This window comes from Catharus ustulatus, chromosome 6 (assembly GCF_009819885.2).
Source record: "Catharus ustulatus isolate bCatUst1 chromosome 6, bCatUst1.pri.v2, whole genome shotgun sequence".
NCBI classification, from domain to species: Eukaryota; Metazoa; Chordata; class Aves; order Passeriformes; family Turdidae; genus Catharus; species Catharus ustulatus.
This window is the reverse complement of record NC_046226.1, coordinates 31,065,803-31,090,128: the sequence shown is the minus strand read 5'-3', so window position 1 is coordinate 31,090,128 and position 24,326 is coordinate 31,065,803. Positions and strand designations below refer to the sequence as shown.

The window sequence follows — 24,326 nt, the reverse complement described above, 5'->3', positions numbered from 1 at the left end:
ATGTGACTATATATATATATGTGCTGTATTCCTTGTGTATATATAGATATATGCGCAGGAACATACACATAGTAAATGTGTACATTAGCATATGCACATGCTAACAACTGAATAGCCAAAATAAGAGCTTTTTGTTGTGTGTTTTGTGTTTTATTGAGTGGTGCAGTTGGGGGTTTTTTTTTGGTTGGTTGTTTTTAATCTCTTTAGTTAGTTAAATCTATGGAAAAACAAAATACTAGATCTCATTTTACTTCTGCTACTTTTTAATATACGTTGTATATCAACAACATTTTTACACTTGGCATCTACTTTTTTTAAAGTTGCCTTGTGTTAGCAAAACTTGCTTATAATTACAGCAAAACATGGTTAATGCATGCTGATACACTTGCTTTCTCACTTTATACAGCAAGTCTGAGCATATTAAACTAGTGAGGTCGCTCCAGTGGCTGAATAGTTGCCACCAGACTTGTGTATTATGCCTCCTGATAAGTACATGAATGTGGTATAATATTGCCTTAATTCACACTTATAATTTTGCATCATCACCGCACACTAATCAAGAATTTGCTGTTTCAAAAACTCTACAGCTGCATAATTGAAGTTAAATGGCAAGAGAAAATCATAAAAACTATCTCTTATTGCACAAATGGTACAACACAGCATAGATAATAAAAATGTGCTGGACTCCATAGATTTCATTTACCATTGTTTCCTTAAGCAGTATTAAATTTGTCCTATGGCTTTCTAGTATTACAAAAGATCGTCATTCTATGACTATAAAATATCACCTGGATGTTACCATGGATTTACTTAAATCTTTGGATGGGAAAGAATCTCACGTATGTGTCTCTACTTCCCAGAATGAGTTCTCATCAGCTTCATGGGCCCTGACCACTTTGTTCTCTGGACTCCAAAGAGTTAGGCCCTGGAAGGGAAAAGATCACATGATGGTAGAGGGATTCTTATCTCTTTCTTGATAATAAGATTGTTTTCTCTTGCTTCTAAGTACATCCTGATTTAAGAACTCTTGAGTTTTCGTCTTTCTGAATGTGCATGGTTTGCAAACATTTTAGTAACTAAGCTGTAACTCCTTTTGCCTTGACATATATATTTTAAATTTAAACCGTGGACAGGACAGGAAAGCAGATCAACAAAGAAAGTTGTTACATTACCTTCAAAATTTTTTCTTTGTCTGTGATGTGTCTCTGTTTACTTCTTTCCTGTTCTGTAATGAATTATTCCCTTAAGAACTCATGTCATAAATTCCATATTGTTTGACACCAATGGTCTATCTGCATAGTGTGAGACCTTCTTAGAAAACTGAAAGACTGAGGGGGAGTTGAAAGGGGCTAGAGGATGAGTATTGCAGGTTACAGTGCAGCATTCCCCACCCCCCATCTTCAAATTTAATTAGGTGCGTTTGCAGGGTATGATGCATTTCTGCTGTGTTGTCACCTGTGAGCCACTTTTACAGAAGAAAGTACTGAGACCAAGAGTCCAGTGAGGAGGGAGCTGGAGCTGGTTCTATGCAACTGCTTTCTTCATCTTGGGGTTGTAGGAGAGAGACAATGTAAAGAATCCTGTTAAGACTGGTGCTTTTGAGCTGGTGTTTTCCATGGTTTGCTTGAGCTTAAAAAGCTGCATTTGTATTTTATAAAAAGTTGCCTCTCCTGGACTTACTCTGATTCAAAATATGGACCTCTTTTTGAAAAGAGCACTACTTTTAACATTACTAAATTTAGCTTTATGAATTACATTTCCACATGCATTTTCCATTAGTAGTATGAAAATTACAGATTTTTCTCAACACTTAATTACAGGGCAATAACACACCCATGTCTATTTGACTGACTCATTTGGATGATTGTTCTGACAAAAGCAGAGATCATCTGGCAAGTTTATAAGGACAAACTATCCAAAACTGCATCTAATTTTGAGGTCATCAACTCAAAATTCTTTATTTTGTACATGCAAAGATTGAAAGCACAGCCAAACTATACAGTTTTATGTATACTACTTGACCTGTGAAAGCAAATTAGTTAGGATTGTACTACCTGAAAATTAGAGGTCAAATTAATGCCTCTTGAATAAACTGTCCCTCAAGATTTTAATAGTAAGTTTTATGGAGCAATTGCAAACTATCTAGAGCTGCTTTTCAGTAATTAGCTGAGCTATTAGGTGGAAAATTGGCAGACTAATGAATGATTTAAGGCACAAAAAAACCCAGCTTGCATTGGCAGGATTGTGGAAGGGTTAGATATTTTCAGAAAATGTTGTAAAAGATAACACAGTTGACCCAAAATCAACCATGTTTCAGTGTATTAATGTATTTTTTCCTGTATAAACTTTTAAAACCTATTATTTTTCCAAAATGACAGATCAAACATAGATACTAAGAATAAAATAACAATCCAAGAGCCCTATGCTTTTTCCAAGATCAGAGGTATGTGTCTGCTGGCTTCTTTCTGTCTGTCTAATTTACTCTGAGGAGAGCAGAGACTATACTGAAGTACATAAGGGGTATCAGAATTCCTTTACGTTCCAGTGTTTTGCCTCCTTCAGGGAATGGAACAGACAGTGAGTGCTCAGGGACAACGTGACCTGTGAGTACTCACAAACCAAAACACAGCTGGCAGGTCTAATTTTAGTTTCTTTAGCCTTGATCATGTCCCTTTAATGTATTGAGTGGAAAAAGAAAAGCACTTAAAATACATCACAGAAGGTCCAAATTCCTCTTTAAACAGAGCCTCTACACTGATGTGTTTTTCCTCAACTCTGGCTTTGTTTAATTTTTTGTGTGATTTTTTTTAAATGCATGTGAAATTTGCCAGGTCGTCAGCCCCGGAGACAGAAGTCCCCTATCAACAGAAAGGTTACTGCAATGCAAAGTGGCAATTTGCATTTCTTACAATGGCTTGCTGGTGTGCCAGAGCCCTGACCTAAAAGGACTACTCTTAAGTTTGAGAACGTGGTTTCTACACCTCATTCCCAGCCTTGTCTTAGACAAGGGGACAAACAACAGGATTTATTTTTATTTGGTATTAAATCTAATGGGAGGAAGACAGGCCTCAGACCTTGACTTTTCTCAGTATCATTTTGTATGACTTTTTGAAATTATTTTCCAAGATGCTGAAAGAGCTGGGGATTTCCATGCAGACACGCAATGCAGAGATTGCACGAATTATCAAACTATGCCTTAAAAAGCTTTCCTTTCAGCGAAGTTTTAAAAACTTCTTCCTTCAGTGCTCACTATCCAAGCCATTTTCTACAGCAGACAGTTTTTATCATTCAAGTGCCAAAAAGATTCATTTTCTGAGTGCCAAGTTCCAAAGCAAAAAGGCCTTATATTTCAGCAAATGTGGATTTCTGTTTTGCAAACATATAGAGAGAGGCAATTTTGAGGGAATTTCATGCCTAAAAAGCTAATTCAGTGTTTTATCACAATATGACACTCATTTGGTATTTTTAATTGTACGACTGTGTAAAAAAATTTACAAATATTTATTAAAAAGCATAATTTTGATAGAACTATTTTTCCATCCACGTTGATTTTTCTTCCTTAGATTTGGCTTTTGCATTAGATTTGAGAGATCTGCTTCCTGGTTTTTTGTTCGATTGTTTGTTTGTTTTTAAAATCTTAATCTCTCAGTTAAGCATCTCGTTTTCTTGGTTTGTTTCTTCCACTTTCCTGGAATTCCTCAAAATATAGGTGGATGAAAAGCAGGACAAACTAATGTATAGCACTGATCCCATCTTGTAAGCACATCAGCCCTGAAGAGAAATAAAACCTAAATAGACAATTTTCTGTCAGCTTGCATAGCCCACTAGGTCTGAAATTTGAGAACTTTGTGCTGTGTTACTGCACAGCCTGGTCCTACTTGCAACACACGAGCTGACCATAAGAAGCAAACACTTCAGTTCTGTCAAACCTTTTGTTCCTAGTTTAATGGACTCTTTCCTATGATCAGATGCCACACAGACTTTGAGGAAGGAAGTCAGCAATTATTTCCTGGAGTTTATGTTATAATCTTAATGCAGAACCCAGAAAAATGTGAAGTGGCTTTACTCATATGTGCAGCCATTCCAACAAAATCCTCCCAAATTAAAATGTTTTCCTTGACTTTTCCAGATCAGTTAGGCCATTTCAGGCCATGGTAATCTTTGAGCATTAGACAACTTATGCAGGTAGAAGACAGAGCTTTGCAGGTTTGTGGAGCTGGTAGATATACAAAGCTCAGCTTTCAAGCTCTCCATGTTGTCATGAATTGCAAAAAAGGAATATGGAAATTTTGCAAACTACATTTATATTGTTCTTTTGGTCTTCATCTTCTCTTTCCCTCAATAGAAAACCCATCTTGTATAGAGTCCTCCCATAGTCAAATTGAAGGAATTGGACTTCAATTAATGCTGTTTCGTGATCTATAAGATGCAGTGCAATGGATACAACACCTCTGAGAAAACGTGTTGTGTTAGATAATTGAAGTAACATCACTCTTCTTACTGACAAAAAATTATCCAACTATCAAGAACTATCTTAACTGCTTTTAATAATTAATTTAATTTGCATTTGCTCTGACCAGTACTGCTGATGGAAAAGCAGGGAAAGTAAACAGAGAAAACTATATCAGTTCACAAAAATTTTTCCATGTGAGACAAACAAGTTAAACTTTTCAGACAGCTTGGAGTTTCTATAAAGATATACACAAAATTAAATACTTGATCCAATTAAAATGTCCTAGAAGTGCCTGACACATTACACATTTATATTACATGTATAATGAGCTCTGTTTTGAAGTAATTTTCTCGAAATAAAAGGCCATACCTATAGACACCACCAATCTTAGGATTTAAAACATTTAGTTTCTGGTTCTGAGATACAGGGCATACCAATAACTTCAGAGTAGCATCATGAACTCATTCTCAATGTCCTGTTTAGGATCTGTAAAAGACAGCTAAAATGTTAAGATAAATTTTAAACAAAATATATCAGGGGGTAAAAAAATATTGAACAATATTTAAATAATGCTAGAGACTTTAGTGATCCCATTTGTGAGAGGGAAGATTTTACAAGTCAGTGTTAGGAGTGTGCATTTGCTTTCCCTATAAAAATACAGCAATTTGTCCACAGCTAAGTGTTAGCAAAAATTACAATTCACAGATGCTTACTGAAGTATTTCTGGGTTTGGATAGCTAAACCTTCAGAAATTTAGTCTTAAGTAGCCAGAATCATGAATCCCACACCACCCTGTGCTTGTGAAATTGCACTCATGCTGTAGAGGGACTAGATGTACTAGTGCAAGGCTGTTTCCAAGTTGCTGAGAGTCATAGGCAGGCATTGAAGCAATGAACTATTATCCCATACCTACGATTCCTTCTGATACCCAGGACTGTGATGGAGGAAGCTGCCAGAGTTAAATGCAGAGGGGACCAAAGCTGTCCAAGAGAATGAAGGATGCAGTTTGTGTCACACTGACAGATACCGTGAAACAAGGGAGGAGATGAAGAGGGGTGGCTGAGTAAGGAGGATGACAGAACCCTGGGAAATGAGGAGACTCCAATTGTAAAGGAGTAGAATTGGAGTACTAGGAGAAGGTGACTGCAAATTAATTAGGCTAATAGGAATGAACTGAAAGGACACAGCTGCTGGACTTGGACCCTGGGATTGAAGTGGGATGAGGGAAATGAAGGAAAAACAAATATCAGGGCTGGTGAGATGGGGGATGGAGGTTGAACGAAGAGCTGGGACCTGACTTAGCTCCCATTTCATGGCAAAAGAGGAACCTCCCACAAATGCACTCTTTCAAAGGCTTTTTGTAATGGCAGACACTGGTGGTGAACATTAAAAGGAAAATGCCACACAGCTTTACTTTACTCCCCTGTGGTCCCTCTTGGCATGCAGATGTGGGATGGAGAGGAAACAGGTGACAGCACCCTGTATGCAGTGCCTGGTCTAGGAAGGTCACAGCAATGGAGAAGGACCATTTCAGAGGAAGTCCTGCTCAGAGCTGGAGCAGTGCACACTCCCTTTTTCTGTGGGGGTGCTGCAGATGCCAGCATGTACAGGCTGGAGCATGTTCAGTACAGATGGAGTCTTTGAAGTATTTAGCTGACAAACTCTTAAATGTCTTAACTAAACTAGTGCTAATTGAAAATTTTCAAAGGTTTATAGCTTGGCCAAATGTGGGTGGATTTTCAAAGAGATGGCAAAAGGCGCATCCCCAAGAGCAGGGCCATCCCTTCTCCAAATGTTATGCTTCTGTTCCAAAGCACATTCTCCTCAATTAAATATAGCAAGAAACAACATACCAATATTTTTCTTTAATTTCATTTTCAGAAATGGCTGAATCATTTTTGCTAAAACTTTCCAAAATAATTGAGGCTTGGGCAAACATTCTGCAGACTAAATATCAATTTAGAAAGCAAAGTTTAGCAAATGGAAATACTGTCTTGCAAGAGGAATACCTGTTCTGTCTAAAATAAACTGAAAGGTCAAATTTTAGGAGGCCTTTTCCAGAAATTAGGAAGAGAGGGACTGGTAGTAAGTTGCTGCAGATTTGTAGCACTGCTTGTGAGGACAGAATTTGTCTTTAAATGCACTCCTCGTATTTAAATTCTTACACAGATTAATTCTGGTAATACTAGTGAGTGATTTGCCTGTATGAGAAGGTTACTTCTGTGGTGTTGCCAAATGTAGTGAGGCTTTGGCAGTTACATAGTGATAGCAAATCACCCAGTCATGTAAATTAAAGTTGCTTCAGGGCTGCTTTAACTTCTGTATCTAACTTGCTCAAAATGCTTTTAAAATTTGAATTGTAGAGTTAGTGTGATTTACTCGTTCAAAGTGTGCCCTGTGCCCTCTCTCTTCACCCTGGGATGTTTTACTAACTGCTCCTTTTTCATAATATCCTGAGTGAACGCCCCTCTGCAGAGTCAGAATTTCCAGCAGGTGAATACTGACTTTTCATTCTGCTTTACAAAAGATCTACAGGTTATATTTTTCCTGTTGCACTCAGACAATCTAACTAACACAAATTCTAACCATCCATATTAAAGCAGTGATGTGCTTTCTTGAGGCGGCTGGAGAAACAGCTCATTTTGCATTATATCTAGAATACTTACCTTTACATCCCAACCTGCACTCCTTTTTTACAGAAATGGTGGATAATGCATTTCCCTTAGGGAGGATTTAAAAGCATTTTGTATTTGCTCCTATCACTGTGGGAATGAAGTCTACTTTCACCAAAACAAAACTTACTCTCCCCTGGATAGTAAGTTCCACACTGGAATAGGCATCAAGGTGATTGTCAATTCACACAGCAACTTTTGCACTGGAGATCAAATGACACTTTGGCATATTGGGTGCCACAGACATAAACCTGAATTACAGTCTGGACCACCACAGATGTCCTTGCTATTTGAAAATGCTTGATGTGTCCGTGGGGATCCAGAAAACTTACAAAAGACATTTACCTCAGGAAGGAGAGATGTTCAGCTGGGAAGTGACCACAATATAACCTGAGGGAAGTGGTATTGTCCTAGGTTCTGCTCTATTAGATTCTTTCATCAGGCAAATTGGAATGAGGGAAGTGCTCAACTATCAGCAGTATGTTACCATCACAGATGGAGCTGGAAAAGTTTCTTTGAAAATTGGTAGAAACTTAGAAGAGAGATACACAGAAGCAATCAGTAAAGAATAACAGGCAGGTGCGGATTTTATATGCAATTAATTGAATGGTTCCTTGAATTGCACCAGTTTCATTCCGGAAAATACAAGTAGAGATCCCCAGACTGGGCTTTACATGGAGAGCTGTACATGATACAAATGCCTTGTCTGGAATTTAGAGAACATGTTAAACTTTTTTGTGTGGGCTCTGGGAGCTCCTCTTGTTTCAGTCTGTATTGTGCTATCAGCCCTTAATCCTAATAGAAGAGGGTGTGTTTGTTTTGGTAGGGGGGAAAAGAAGCAGAAAAAATTTGCCCATCTAGCCTCAAGTATATTTCTAACCCTAAGAAAGGCTATGTGAGGTATCTGTAAGAAGTCTCTCTCAAAGAAAGGTTCTTTACAGTTGCTCAGAAAGTAGTACAGCTTGAGGTATTTTATACTAGCCTATAAGGCACTAGATTTAAATTGGTGTGCAGTGAAACATTTAAATATACTATAGCAAATGAAATATGGTCCAATAGGTTTTTTATGGTCCAGCTATGCTTTTTCTTTTCAATCACTAGCCTGGGGTGAACAAGTCGGCTTTAAAATGTCTATTTTAGCTATGCTTTTATCACCTCTGTCTTTTAGGAAGTTTGATTTCTTTTTTCATTTCTTCTCTTTGATAAAAAAAAAAGAGCTGAGATCTCTGAATGGGTTATTTATCTCTTATGTTTAATCTATTTATCTGTCAATGGACATGCTGCTTTAGAAGTGTTTTATATTACTAATTAATTTAATTTCACATACTGTACTCCATGTTAACACATTTTCTATTATACACTATAATGTGATACAGGGCCTTCCCTCAGCAACTTTACCTTAAAGCTTTAATTGCTTCCTTCTAAGACTCAGCTCATGTTTGATTTATCTGATTTCTTTGTATAAAGATTCTCTGTTTTACAATGTGTACGCAAACCATTAAATTGGTGTTGATGTTTGTCTAGCAAACTTACCAATTGGTGATAGTATACATCCCTTTATGAATTTATGAGCGGGCAATAAAAGAAGTGTCAGAAGCCCTGTTGTTGTCTGTATCAGGTCACTCTGTTAGTTTGCGTTTAGAAAGACAACATGGCCTGCCACTGACTTACACAGAGATTTGAAGGATTGATGCCTGCAGTCAAAATCTGTTATGAATTTCTAGCCGTGAAATGATTTTTTTTTAATCTTTTTTGAGGGGGAAAAGGTGAATATGTTGGAGAGGAGAAAGGGGGTAAGACAGCTTGAGCAGGCTTGAAGACAGTGTGGACTTCATCTGACATACATTGTTGTTTACATAATAGAAAAGCTGAACCAAAATGCCAGATCCCCAAGCTATGTGAAGTTCAGAGTCTGGATCCAAGTATTTCAGCTTGAATTCTCTCTGGCTCTCAAGAACCTAAATGTAGATACCACATATTAAAATGCATGAAAATGAATGATAGTAAATAATCAATGTAGAGTGGGAAATCTGGTCCTTTGATCTGTCAGGTTTCATCACATAACACAAGCATAAGGACATATGGTATTTTAAAGCTGCATTTGAAGAGATGCCTACGCTGACTTTTATCCTTATTTACAAATAGTCAGCAATAAAGGCTGTAATCTTCCAGATAACACTATGGATGTGCATAAGTCTTCTTGTACAGAGTTCATTTTAGGATTGAGATGTGATTAATGTAGCTAGGAAACATTTGGAAAATGCATGCAAGCCTTTGAATGCATTTAGTGAGCCCAATATTATGGCCCTGAAGTAAAGAGTAGATAGATATATTTATCTTTGCTGGTTTGTTTCAAATCCATAAAGCTGCATTGTTTCTGTAAAACCTCTTCATTAGCTATTTCATTGTTACATTTACTTCCCACTCATTAAAGATCCATCCCACTTTCCTTACGTATGGATGACGTCTTTTGGCTTCAGTGAGAACTAATTGCACATGAGGTGAAAGGATTCAAATTAGGATTGCCAATATATGACCACATGGAAAAGCAAGCATGAAATATTCTAATTCTTTTTAGATGCAAAGTAACTTATGAACAAAACCCATTGTGACTGATTCTCACAAGCTTAGAGCATTGTGAAAGATAAATTAAAATGGGCAAGGCTAATTAATTTGCTAAAATCCATTGTTAATGCAGTGTTTTCAGTCCTCCTGAATGCTGCTCTCATGACATTTGGTGTCTTTCTAAAGAACCATCCCAGCTGTAAATATTGTTTTTTTCTTTCCTCTGAGAATATAAGCTTTCATTTAAATAAGTAAATTCCTAGACATCATGATTAAGTAGAAAGTTTGGATGACAGAATTGCATGTTTCTTAGACTTTAAAGGCAAATAAATATCAGCCTGTGTATTCCTTTTAAAGTCTTTTCTAAAGTGTCAAAATTTTAAAGTTTTTTTTAAACCCTGATGTTGGATTGTTTTGGATGAGGGAAGGGGGTAAGAAGGCGAAAGCTTTTTGGCTTTTCAGCTTTTGGGATTAGCAAGGAATGAGTGACTGCATGGCTATTCTAAAGGCTTTTTAAAAACTGCGTCACATATAGCAGAAGAGATAGTGTCATCTGGCAAATTGCTGCTGAACGAAATAGTAATCAAAATATGTGGCAAAAGCTACGAGCTCTCTCCTACGACTCTGCCGGGGCTTACGCCACAGCGGGGTTATTGAAAATCACTCCTTTAAAACTCTGTGCAGGAAAGCCAAGCCATCAATGACTTCAGCCCACAAGCACTTTTTCCTAGCAGTGGCATTTGCTGCTGTGAATTCAGGGCTCTGCTGACTTTGGCTGATCTGAGCACTGCTCCCTGTCGGGCGAGCTTGCAGGATCGGGCCCTTGGATGATACATGTAGGACTCTGGAAGACCAGCTTTTACTGCTCATATGTTTGGCAGGCAGATTTGATAATCAGTGCTGTTCTAGAACCTTACACCATCTCAGTGAATATAAATTGATGGTGTAAAGCAAATGGGCAACTGGCGGGAAGCCAAACACAGAGGGGAGAGAAGACGGTTTATTGTTGAGGGGGCAGCCCGGTGTTCTACAGCAGAGCTTTCTGTTCACAACAGCTCTGCAGAGCTGCTGAGTTTGAGTGTGGCCTCTGAAGTGTATGAAATAATAACAGTTTTATTTCTCCTGACACAAGCACGGAAGCTGTTTGCTGCCACCTCAGAACTGTTACCCTGCAATGCAAAAGTACCAACAAGGCAGGCTGGATGCAATGTTATTATAAACAGTGCCGCAGTAAACTTCAGGAAAAGCCCATTATACGGTGATAGCCTGTTTGTCAGGAGAAAAGTTCACTAATGTATATGGGGAAGCAGAACTCCTCATTCGCTGATATGTCTGAGTCTATTTTGTTGCACTTTTACCTTTATTTACTGTGCAGGTGCTGCTGAGAATAACCTCAGAAAACACAAAAAGACAGGAGGCCATGTACTCAGCTAGTTTAAATTGGCAAAGAAATGGTGTCAATTCAAGGCACTTGATGCTACGGTCCATTGCTTATTACTCCTTTCTAAAATTTTAGGATTTTTGGGGGTATAGAAGGAAGAGTGTTTTCTCTGTGATTGTTTTCCTACTGCAAATCACTGAATGAAAGGTGCATTTAAAATAAAGCAATGAATGAATGATAGCAGTAAAAAGATGAACATATGTACACGATAGAATTAAATCCCATTTTAACTCTAATTTGTGTTCCTATGCAATCAGTTGCAGTGATATGAGCTGAGAATTTCAATGAGGCCTCAGGGAGTTTGACACCCATTTCTTATTATGTTTTGATGGGATTAGCTCCCCTAAACCTAAAACTTCTTTGAAAATCAGCCATAATAATGTCAGTCCTTCCAAAATGTCCCAACTGTTTCTGTTTGTTTAATTATTCCAGGAATTATTCTGTACTCCAAAAAAAATGCAAATATTACCTTTTGTAGTTGGAGAAATACCATCATTCATTCATCAGTCATAGATCTTAAGAGTCTGTCTTATAAAACTAGAGGATTTTGACTGTGCTCTTAAAAATCTGATTGCTGATTGAGTTGTCTTTTCCTGATGCAGAAACCTACTGCTGTACCCTGCAAGCTCATCCCTGTGTATTTTTCCTCTCATATGACATTGGGTCAGGCACTTGGTATCTCTAGGCCTCCTTTTATCCACCCAAAATCAGCTTCTTTTTTCCTTTATTGCTTTCTTCTTCTGGGAGTGATGTAGTAAGGTTTTTGTTGCTTGAATTCCTTAACATTCATGAAGACATTTGAGATTGCTGTCTGAAAAGTATTCTAAATACACACAAATATTAAGTTATGGTAATTCTTCAACTTAATTTACTGGCAAGTTTCTCAAGCTAAACATGAAAATGGCACAAGTCTTTTGTAACACAAAGAGTATGTTCAACTTTTCCCCTGAATTCCAACAGAATATGAAAATTTTAAATCTTGTAAAGGAGATCTGCCAACTTCACCACTCTATGTACTATCAAAAAGTGGAATAAAATAAAGAATAAGTTAACTTGTTAAGATTTTGTTGAAGAAATCTCTTTGTAAAAAACAGGTATGTTATGCAAATCAAGTGATTTACTGAGAGTCAGTTCTTACTTCCAATAAATGGATGAGCCAACTCAACTGTGGCTAGAAAGCCAAGAAAACAGTATATAGATTAAGATTACTCAAAACTTTTGTTCCTGCATATAAGAGATGCAAATTGCACCATCTTAGTACTGCTTCTGAGCAAAGGACAAAATCTTGCTTCTTCCCCTCTATTTAAGGTACAGAGCTAAAACCATTTAACAGGGTCTGTGAGAGCTTTTGGTGACTGCATTTGGGATGAGTGACCTCCTGTCCTATCAACTTCCTTTGCAGGGCCAGCAGAGGCAAGTTAATCACAAAGATGGAAAGAATAGGATTTTTAAGGCTGAAAAAATAATTTTAAAAGCATTCCACTTTCTATGTGGAATGGATTGAGGCAGAAAGCCAGAATCTAAGAGTTCTTTCTGCAGTTTGCAGGAGAGGATATTTAACCTCATTCAGGTAAAAATAAAGAAGAGGATTAATTCTTTAAAATCAGTATAGAATTCAGATTTCTGGATTCCTTTTTTTCACAAATACATTTAGAGTCAAGTATAAGGATGGAGGTACATAGTCACCTGTTATTTGTTATGGAAGTCACACATAATTTCCAAAACTGAAGTGTGGCTAGGAACAGAATATCAATTTATCCGTTTACCATTGAAGTTCTTATCCTGTCTATACCCACGTCCAGAATATCTGAAAGCCCCCTGGGTATTGCATCTTCTTTGCAATGTAAAAAACATTCCCCTCTTCAGCTGTTTCTCCCTGCTCGGTTTTAGGGAATTAATTATCATATGGTTGCCATCTATTCAGAAAATTACAGGATAATCCCAGTGTTTGAACACCATGTCTGAATCTCAGTCTCCACTTGGGCAGGACACATGGTGTGAGAGACAGCTGCTAAAAACTGTGCAGCTATTACAGTGTGTCAGTTTATAAGCCGTGAAGTGTATGCACCAGCTCCCAGATTGTTGGTAGGAGTGTGGTACTTTGTTATAAATATATTTTATTGATTGTAAGGAGATTTTATTAAAATGCTACCCAGAAGAAACGGGCAGTAAAAGATCAAGTAAATTGCTTGGCTTTGATTTTAAGTTCCCTAATTTCTCAAGAGTTTATGGGGGCTCCACAAGCTGCCAAAACACTGACAGAAATTATTCTCACTTAGTGGTAGTGGATAGTTATGCGCTGGATGTTCAGCAAGATGATGGTCTCTGGGGAGGGCATCCAATCTTAAATGGAAAGGTCAACAGGTTCTATTAAACTAGATCTTAAATACATTTGGGTGACTAAATATGCAGATGAAAACTTCTGAAATTGTCAAAAATAACTAAATACATTGGATGCCTAGCTGCCAGTGAAGTCAGGTGAATTAGCCACCTAACTTCTATTCTGTTTACTCATACATAGCTTTGTCTTTAGATTCCTAAATGTTTCAGTGGTGGCACCAAATACTTCTTGCTTCTTTCCAGATTAATGGTAGCTCAGAGCACCTGCCACATAGCAAAACACACTTCTGAAAAAAACCACTTTGGATCAAGACTTTCTATGTGTAAATATTATACATTCTTTTAACATTTTCCTAGTAAATATTTTTAAAATGTTGCAGATCTGTGGCAGATGTTGCTATCTACTGTTTCCTAAGCATGTATGTGATGGGTTGTGTATGTATCTGTCTTTCAATGCTTTTTCCATTTTAAGCCTGGGGAAATCAGCATATTGTGCTCAGTGGTAGTGGTAGGCAGAACATCCATGTGTAGTATATGTTGTTACACCTAAGACTACTGGCAAATTGTGCAAGTATGAACAGAAATGAAAAAACATGCAAGGCCCAAACAACTGAGATTGTAAACCATTTGTAATAATTGCCTGAGGTCTTTTAATACTTCGTAAAATCTGACGCTTGTCAATAAATTAATTAGAACTCTACAGAGGAACACAGAAACAAACCAGAGATGCCCAGGTGTTGGTCAAACCCTAATGTGATGTGATAATACTTCCTTTCCTGTCATTCCCACCTCAGTCCTGCTGAAAACCAGACCCTCAGTCCCTCTGGCTGTGGGGCTTTCCAACACCCACACCTCTTGCTCTAAAGCCCTTCTCTGTCCCTCAGCCACCTTTTATTCTGACTTCCCCAGATTCTTTTCGGAACTTTTCTGTTCCAAGTTGTCTTCCTGAGATGGAGTTAAATCCTTTACCAAAATAAAGCCTAGGTCTTGCTGCATTAGCATCCCTATTTTTCCTGTCCTTAAAAACACCTTCCAAAGCTACTTCCTCTTCCATGTGCTTGCCCTCTCATCTTACATACCTGAACTGCCCTTCAGAAGTTGATTAAATCTAAATGTATTCATAATCACAACACTTTAAAGAAGGGGCATGAGCACTAGTAAATGCTTTAAATCAGGCATAATGCTTTTTCAGATACTTTATTCTTTTTAGAACTATATTCTAGAAATCCTTGTCCAAAAGGGCCATTTCAATTCAAAGCCCTCGACCTCAGACTCCCAAAACCATAAAACATCATGATTTTTGCTCTAAACCTCATAAGAGTCTCCAGTAGCTGCATATATCAATGCTGGCTACTAACATCCCCTTATTACTTTCTATGACCTATTATAAGCTCTTGTCTGCTCAAAGGGACAAGTCTCCAGCTCTTGGTTTTGCAGGAATTTCAAAACCCTGTACACAGGTTGCCAGTGTAAAAATTGCCAACTCATTGCAATTCTACTCAGACACAGAAAAGAGGCCTTCCCAAGAAGAGGAGAGCAAATAGTTCTCCTCTTTTCTGGACTCACTTGGAAAATTGCAAACAAAATCTACGTATGCTTTGGAAAGTAAATATGCTTTGAAGACCTGAGCTGCAGTTTCCCTTTGCAGAATTTTGGAAATGTTTTTAAATGTATGTAAATTCATGGCTTAGAGTTGATCTTTGAGGTTTTGGGTTCAGACATAGTGTGAGACTTAGCCTGAACCACAGCAGTTTCACCTACTTGCCACATGAAAGCATCGATTGCAGCACTGCAACCAAAAGTCTTACAACATTTGCCAAAACTCAGATGAACTCTCAAATAAACCCGGCCTTAACTATGAATGGTTCAGAGTTTCACTATTAATGTGGTGTCTTTGTACTACCAAAGTTGTTGCAGCCATTGCTTTTGCTTTGCAGATTCATTGTGTGTGCGCACACATATATATATATATATATTCATAAAAGGAGCTAAATACAAATTAAACTATATACATTAAAAATTAAAACATAAGCCTTTATTTTGTGATGACTAGTCTTCTTTCCTTTTAGTAGATCATGAATATTTTCTGGCAAGATATGTCACTAGCTTATAACTTCATTAAGCTGCAGTCCATACCTTACCCTTTCACTAGATCCCTGAAAAGAACTTTTGTGTGTGCCAAACAGATATCCACTTGGTCTGTGGCTCTTGAAAGGTAAATTGCCAAGTTCCAGCAAGCAAATTAAGAGGTGCAATGAGAGTTAGCTGTTGCATTCTATCAAATCCTGCTACTGAATGTGTTGAAAAGCTTGCCCAGAGCCATGGCCTCACATATTTATGGTATGAATGGGAGACACTCGGAGCTATGTATTGCCATAGTTCCCATTTCTTTTGTAATAAACTAGCTCAGCAGATGTAGCTTAGGTAAAAAGGAAATTCAAAGTCTCCTACTCAGAGACTAACCAAAACAAAGTTCTCTCTCCAGTCCTCTGTCTATGAGCCAAATCCAGAGCCAGACCTTACTTGTACTGATTAGTGTTTTATTCTGTGTGTAACCCAATGAAACTCAAAGGGTTCCCAGATGGAATAAAGTGCTGCTTAATAACACTGTGTAAGTATCACTGCCAGAATATGGCACAGAAAATGTTTTAAAAATCTAAATTTTCATTTCTAACACAGTATAGATTAAATCATAGCATTAGTTTTCCAAGTCAGTTGCATCATTCTCTTGAAGACATCAGTTCTGGATAGCTTAGCTTTTTTTTTTTTTTTATAATAGATGTATAGCAATTTTTTGCAGTATCAGTACTTAATTCACATCAAATAATTCCATACTTGTTACTTAACCTGTGCCTATGCTCTACAGTCTTCAGAGTATTAGTATCACATTTCTGATGTGATTCACCCTGCCTATACCACCTGTGTACTGTCTTAAAAAATTAAGACGTTCTATTGAACTTTGTTGATTTTATTTAGCCTGGTGGGTGCACAATAGCTCTGAATTAAAGCAGAAGCAAAAGATGAACCCCAAATCCTCAAAACAGAGAACCTGAAGGATTGTGGATTAAACTAAAGATCTCTAACAAAGCTTGAACTGTGATCCAGCAAGGTGGTGGTTAGGGAAATAGCAATACACATTTTAGTGCTTATTGATACTTTCATTCCTGTACTATACCAAGATGTTTCAGAAAACATTGATTACAACTTTCTACACCATTTTTCACAGTATATGTAACAGCATCTGCATCTCAAGAAAAAAAGGCTTTCTATATTAATCAGTAAAGGCTAATAAATTTACAATTCAGCTTCCATTGAAGTCTTCAGAGAACTTCTGTTGCCTTTGTGGGGTGGTAGGTTGGCCCTTTAGCATACCTTTCATGCCTAACAGTGCATGAATCTTTTGTATTTCTAGCTTTATCTAATATTGTTGCTTAACTCAATTACATATAAAAGTGTGAAGAGTCTCCTCACTCTTCACAGCTTAACCCACCACTTGTTGTTACTTGTTTATGAGACATTTTTCTACTTTATAGTCTTTAATCTGAAATTATATCAAGTGCTGTAATAAAACTGAAAGAGATAATATCTATGGCATTTCCATTCCTCTGCTCTGGTGATAACATTATTTAACAACACTAGGAAGTTAATTAAGAAAGACCTTGCTGTCATAAATCCATGTTGCCTTCCTCATTAAATTAGGCTTTGCAATGTATTGCTGAAGTTAAGAAAACTTTTCTGGGCATTCAGCAATGGATACTTCACTAAATAGTCTACAATATGTTACATACTCTTTTACATGATGACTATCTATTTAACACTCGTGCTTCTGGGGTTTCATATGTTTAGATCAGATTAATTCTGAACCTTTCTTTCTTTTGAAATAATTAAGAAAATATTTCTGCTTCTTGGGTTCTTAAGGTATTTAATCTTTTCATGGCCATGTTTGTTCTCATTTACATGTTATATTATCCCTATTCTGTGTTTCCTTGAATCCTTGATTTATGCAGTTCTCTATCCCAGCTAACAGAAGCCAGCTACTGATTGAATATACTAGTTCCTTGCCCATTATCATTCATCGTGAACATGGGGCTTTTTCCTATCAATTGTAAATCCTGTCTATAGTGCAGAAAAAAATGAAACTGGGCTTTATCTTTATGGCTTTGTGAACCCTGCATTCTTTCATAATGCATTTGTAAACCATTTTCTGTAAGAATTTGGTTTAGGGCAATCAAAAAAGAACCAGCTCCATAGGTTAGACAGGGGTTCAGATTCAATTAAATCAGCCCTGTAGGAACTGATTCCCGGAGTATACTGCAAAGCAGACCACTGGGATTGTTTGGGACCAGATTTGTGAAAATCCTTATGTGGTCCTGAACTTTTCAAACATATAATCTGAGATTCTTTAGCTTATCCAAACTTGAAAAAAATAATTGTTCCGTGAGATAGCTTAACCATCAAAGACAGTTTTAACTGCACTGTGTGAGTACCACTGTTTAATATTTAATGCTGTTTCCGCTCCTAAAAATGCCTATATGACTCACAAATTCATACTCCAAATCAGAAAGGCTAAGCAAAAAAATCTTGTACTCAATTATCATCTGCCTCAGTCATAGCCAATAATTTAGATAATCATGAAAAACCACCTTGGAAATGGATACATGCAAAATTTGAGAACTGTAAAATACCTGGATCTGGTATTTACAACAACCCTTTGCAGTAGCTTACATCAAAACCAGTGACTATATTGGGTCAGGAGTGGATACATGCATCCAAATTGTGTTGGTGGGACTGACCTTTAGTATAAATAAAGATTTCTGATAAGTTTGCCAATATGTAAAGATTCAGATTTTGAAGAAGAATAATCCATGGCTCACTGGACAGTTACATTTTGCCCAGCCATTAAAAGGGACACAGCTCAGCCTCCTGATATTAATGAAAGGGGCACTATTTTCAGTAGCACTGATTATTTTCTTAACTGGCATAAGTAAGGTGTTCTCACCACCCATATTTGCTCCAGGTCTTTTCCCAAGAGATTAACAAAGCAGAACTTGATGAGACACATCATTCTAAATAAGAGAGGGAACTATAAGATTAGACATAATCTTCTGTTTCACAGCTTAACTTTTCATCACATATAGACCTTCTCACTATGATTTTTACTTCAACATTAACAGTATTTTTATATTTCTTGCCTTCATTACTTCTGAGACCATACTGATTTTTTAGTGATTTGAAATACTCTCTCACTTAGCTTAATTGCAGATTTTGGTCTTCAAGTATTGTCTTTAATTTTAGTTCTTTTGGGGTATATTTGTTTGTTCTAATATGCATTCCATATTTTTTTCAGTCTTTTCCCACAATAGTTGTAAGATATTACAGACAACTCTTAAATATTTTTCTTAAATATGGATTTAATATTTCAGAAGCTTAAAGTAACATTCTGGTATGTTTACTGAAAGGTTAAGTTTCTTAAATTAGGCTTCAAATCAAATGCTAAGGAATATAATGGCAAAACTCTTACTGACTCAATGAAAATAGGATTTTATATCCAAACATCTAGAAGATCACATATAATATCTAGGAGAAGAAAATTGCTGTAATACTGTTTGGTTTTATTGCAACACATTGTGCTTTATATCTGGAGACTGACCTGAAAACCCATTGGTCCAATATCACTTCTTCTCTCTCTCCAGTACTTTCTTGTTACCTAAAATGCATTTTTAAAATATTTTCAATCATTTAATCTTTTCCATAGCTACCAATTTTATCTCTTTTTAATCTGTCAGCAAAACTTAAGTCAAACTTTGTGTCTCTCTCTTCTGTAATTCATTCTACCCTTCAACTTCAACAGAATTATTTTCAGTTATCTCAGCTAGCTTTAGAGTTTTATGAATAGCAACCATAATATTTTCTTGTAGTGCAGTTATTACTGCATTTTCTTTTTTGTTGCTTTGTTTGTTTAGATTTTTAAAAATTCTTTGCTACCTTAAAAAGTACACCAGGAAATTTCCTACCATCCCCATCAGGTATTATTCCATTTTTTCCATAGATTCTTTTCTCCATTCATTATGTTAGACCATTCCAGTATTTATCCTGCTTTCAGGGAACTCACTGCCTGAAAATGCAGAATTAAAAGACCAGAGCCAAAGTGTCTGTTTATTCTTATGTGTCAAAACACCTGAAATGTTTGATAGCTTTGCTAGAAATTGGGACAAGACTAATATATTAATATTTTCATCAGAAACTGTATTCTTCTTCACAGAAAATAGAGCAAAATTGTACTTGATGTATGATAATGCTTATTGTCACCCCTCTTGTTCATATGAATAGTCCCCTTTTTCAAAATCACTGCAAAGGCTGCTTACCCTCCTTTCAATTTACTTGAAGGGGGAAAATTTTGTATAAGAGATTACAGATTGTTTTTCTTCTTACAGCACCAATGAATATGGTTTTCTGTCATTGTTCTGTTTCCATTGTAATGATAAGAATTTTTTCTACCACAATACTACATATTATTTTATTAATCATCTTTCTTCCCTTCCTTAGAAGAACTATTTTTTTCCTGTAAATGTGCTTCTCAAGCTTTTATTTTGCAAACCACACATCTGGTCATCTTTCTTTTCTGTTGTGTCTAAAAGCAGCCATATGTCATCAGCAACCCTCTCATGTATATTGAACTTCCTTAGCACATCAGCTTGTCTCTTTGAATGTGTTACCTGATGCCTTTAAAGTGGCAAAACACAGAAAAGTGGGTCCTCCTAGTTTCTGTTCTTCAGACAAGTAAGAGTGAGGAATATGGGAGAGAGAGAAATATGGTATTTATGCCCAGGTTCCATATCTGTTCTATCTTTGCTTTTTAATTTCTCCTTGCTGTAGTTCAACTAGCAGAATGTGGCTCAGATCAGTTCTACACTATCCAGCAGTTAAGTATGGCTATCCTTTATTGATAGGGAGAAATCAGGGCTACTGAGTGCTGGTGTGGTTTTTGTTAGATCTTCCATAACAACTGTGATTCTCCAGCTGAGTCTGTCTGTCCAGGTATTTAATTAGGTGTTCACCATTTTTAACATGAGTGGTCTTCTCTGGGAATTGACAGAGGTATAACAACAGCCTTTCTGTTCAGAATGTAGGCATAAGTGCTTGAGAACCATTACAATGTGTCTGGCAGCATGTATGTAAATAACAGAGAAGGATAATTATTCTAAAAGATCTACATTGAACGGGTAAGCTTTAATTAAAGTTTGAAAAGCTTTTGGTTCAGGAGATGCATTCAATCTTTTCTAAAAGCATGTTTAGTAATCTTGGTTCTGTGGTACTACATGTGAAGTCTCTCCTTCACCATTTAGAGTGGCATTGCATAGTTAAGACATTAAAAAGGTTTTAGTGTGATGAGATGGGTGATATCTTAGGTAAGTAGGACCATGATTTAAATGTAGCCCTCCCAATGCGTAGTCTGCCAGGGGAATGGGCTCACAGCATTTTCTGTTGCTGTTGGATGTTGAAAATTCTGGATTGCAAGTGCTTTTCCTGCTTCCTAAAAGAGCTGCAGTCTCACAAAAAAGTAGAAGTGCACCCCTTTTGGAGCTCAGTTAATTGTCTGAAACTTGGTTTGATCATCCACAGACAGAGGACCAAGTGTCTTGTGGCACTGCTATTTGACCATCCAGAGTTCATGAGATACCCATGGTTACCTTGGCAATAAAGTGATGAGATAGTCTCAGTAGAATGGGAATTTTTAGAGGTGATGAGATTTTCAAAGCTCTTTCTTTTTTTTTTATGACTGTTAACTCATTTGTTACTGAGATTAACATTTAAACAGACAATTAAGGAATGCTTTTAATAGGCCAAGAAAAGTTAAAGGATGTCAGTGTATTCTTTAATCCTGCCTTTTGAAACAATCCCTAGCATTTTGTACTCATTATGCTTTTTAAGGGTGAATAATTTAGGTTCTCCTTATTAGAAACTCCCCCCTGTGTTCCTTCCTCTGAATATAGCTTTCTAAATAAGAAAATAAACTAATCTTATATGAAATTCTATAACCCATACCTCTGTCTGAGTAAAATTATTACCTGCATACATATAAAGTCACAAGTCTACTACCAAATCCAACCATACTGGACATAATTGTAATTTAATTTGTTGGAAGCAAATTGACCACATTTACACAGAAAAAACCCAAAAAAACCCAAAAAAAAGCCAACCAAAACCACATTAAATTACACAGGACAATGCTGAAAAGCCATCATTAAACATCTTGAAATCTTGCCTTCACATTTGCTGTGCATTTGGCAGGGTTTGGGTCATGAAATGCCAACTCTTAGGTGTTCAGAGCAAAAGGAGCCCTGTGGTACCCTTCTTCAGTACATACTTGTGCATCTAAGCTATAATGACCCTCGTCTGCAAGAGATTTGCAAAGCTCTTAATTCATCTCAGGTAGTTATGTGATGATGAAGTGACATCATCTTTGCGACCATATTAGAACGTGTATTCCTACTAGAAAGTTTAGCCACTGCAGGGGTGACTGGACTAACATCTCCTGGCATCCAGCAGTGTATAGACTAAACTATACCTTTTACTAAGATAATATGGAAACCGACAACAAATTATTACTTGTGGTCTTTTTCCAGTTTTCAAGTGCAAACATACCAAAGTTTATTTTAAATCTGAGCCAGTCAGACATTTAGTAATATAGATCAAAGCAGAAATGAAGGCCTCCCATGCTTATTATTTCAATATGATGTCTGTTCTAATAAAGTGTAAGAATGCCTGTGATAGACTAACTAGTAGGAAATTTCTGGCTCTGTAGTTTAACTTTAAATATATACATGTATTTGTAAATTAACCAGAAACACATTGTCATGGTTTCAGTTCCTCAGAAAGCTGATTGTTTTCAATCCTTTCTTTAATCTTAGAAATATGGTGGCAGTCTGCCAGCACACTTTCAGATAAACAGTCCACTTCACATTTAAAAGCTGTAGAATCACTGATGTTGAAGGGGGGGAAAAATCAACAGAAAACACACCGGTTTTCTCTCTCTCTCTTCCCCAAAATGTAGAACATTATTCAAATAAGTTAGGGTTGTTGTGCTATTGTCCCTCACTCTTAATTAGAAATAATAAAAGCCATCTGTGCAAGGTGAATTTTGATAAGATCTGGGCTTTTAAGTGTTTGTTGATCTTGTGTGTACCAATTTTCAAATGTCTTAATAGCTCCAGGATGGCTATCACACTGAGTAGGCTCAGTGATTTCCATCAAGCTCTGTGCTGTTGAATGCAATTCACTTTATGCGTGGTTATATTTTGACTGAAATTTTAAAAACATACTATTCCTTACAGTACAATAAGTATTTAACTGGATGGAACTGTTTCCATTTGGAAGAGGTTGGGGGTTTTTGGTTTTTTTCCCTTCATAACAGCAGCTCCTCGCAGTTTGGGATTAAACACAATTAAAGTGAGGAGTTGTTTTACATGAATCGCATACTGGACAGCATTTCTGTGGCTGCTTTCCAGAGGTAGAATTTTCTAGTCTCATTTTACCCATTTTGGGGGGCCCACACTCAGGGTAAAGAACCCACCCTTCAACCCAGAAGGGGAAGGCTCAGAAGTGATTGTCTCGAAGCCTGGAAATGGAAGACAGGATTTCTTTTCTTTCAACCTGTGTTTTCAGTCAATTAAAATTTGTACTCAGGGCTTTTCGGTTTGAAGCCACCCCTGTGTCTGTGATGAGCAATCCTTCTTGTTTGTGCAGTCATTCATTATCTCCATTACCAAGAGGAGAATAGAGGACAATTACATTGTTTGGACGAATCAGAGTGTTAGGAGGAATATTTATCATGGTGGCAGAGTGCAGCACCTGACAGCGCACGATTGATGGCCAGGAATGAGTGTGAGTGGCCAAAGCAGTCTCATATGATGCAAATTACTGACTGTGGATTCCAATTTATCCTGTTCATTTTTCTTGCCTTTGCTGAAGACTATTAGTGGTTTTTGAAGCAGTGAAGGGGTCATTACTAATGTGGGCTAGAAGCAGGAGGGGGAAGGAGGGGAAAAGCCTTCTGTAATTACACAGCCTTCAAGAAAAGGCTGCAGGCCTAGCCAAAAAAGTGTCAACACTTAGCAATCAGAAAAATTTATTTTTTTTATCCTTAACCCATATTAACTCAACATTATCATCTTTCTTTGTTAATATTTGCAGAATATTAAAAGCTTGACTTCTATATTAATACAGGTCTGTTTAACCCTTTTTGCTGTGAAGTGATGTTGCTTTGCTTAATGTCAATTTGTCAATGGCATTAAACAGTGCCTCCTTTTAAAAGTGTAGATAATGGAAAATTAAATATTCAGTCTTCTTAAAAAACTAACTCTAGATGACTGATTATTTCTTTTACAGAATAGTAGGCAGGGCAATGGAAACATATGACAAAAAATTATTGTACTAGAGGTGCAAGAGGTTTCTGTGTTAAAATGTAATGTCAATCCAGGAGAAAATCAATTTTATTTGGGGTGTTTAGATGGTGTGATCTGTAAGCAGTATCAAAACCCCCTGAAAGTTTCATTTTGCTGTATAATGAATGATGTGCATTTAAAACATATGCATATTTAATTTAATGCCTATTCAAACCCTACTTAGTCAGCTCTCTGGGGGTTATACATGAATTAATGATCTCCAAAAGCTTCTCCTAGCTATCACGATAGAGCATATTGATTATGTGCATAGTAGGTGTATATGGTTTCCCCAAAAAGCTCTTTGTGAAGGAAAGGGAGAGGCAAACATTCAGGCAGGAAATAAGTTTAATTCTGTTTATTTTATTCATCTGAAAGTCAAACTTGAAGCCATGAACTATGATTTTCCCCTC

At 36.9% G+C, this 24,326-nt stretch overlaps 1 protein-coding gene across 4 annotated transcripts in view; it reads left to right on the top strand.

The window, feature by feature from the left end:
* The window catches only part of MEIS2 (Meis homeobox 2), a 171,823-nt gene that overhangs the window by 84,680 nt on the left and 62,817 nt on the right, over positions 1–24,326 (top strand). The gene's annotated exons all lie outside the window — the stretch shown is intronic.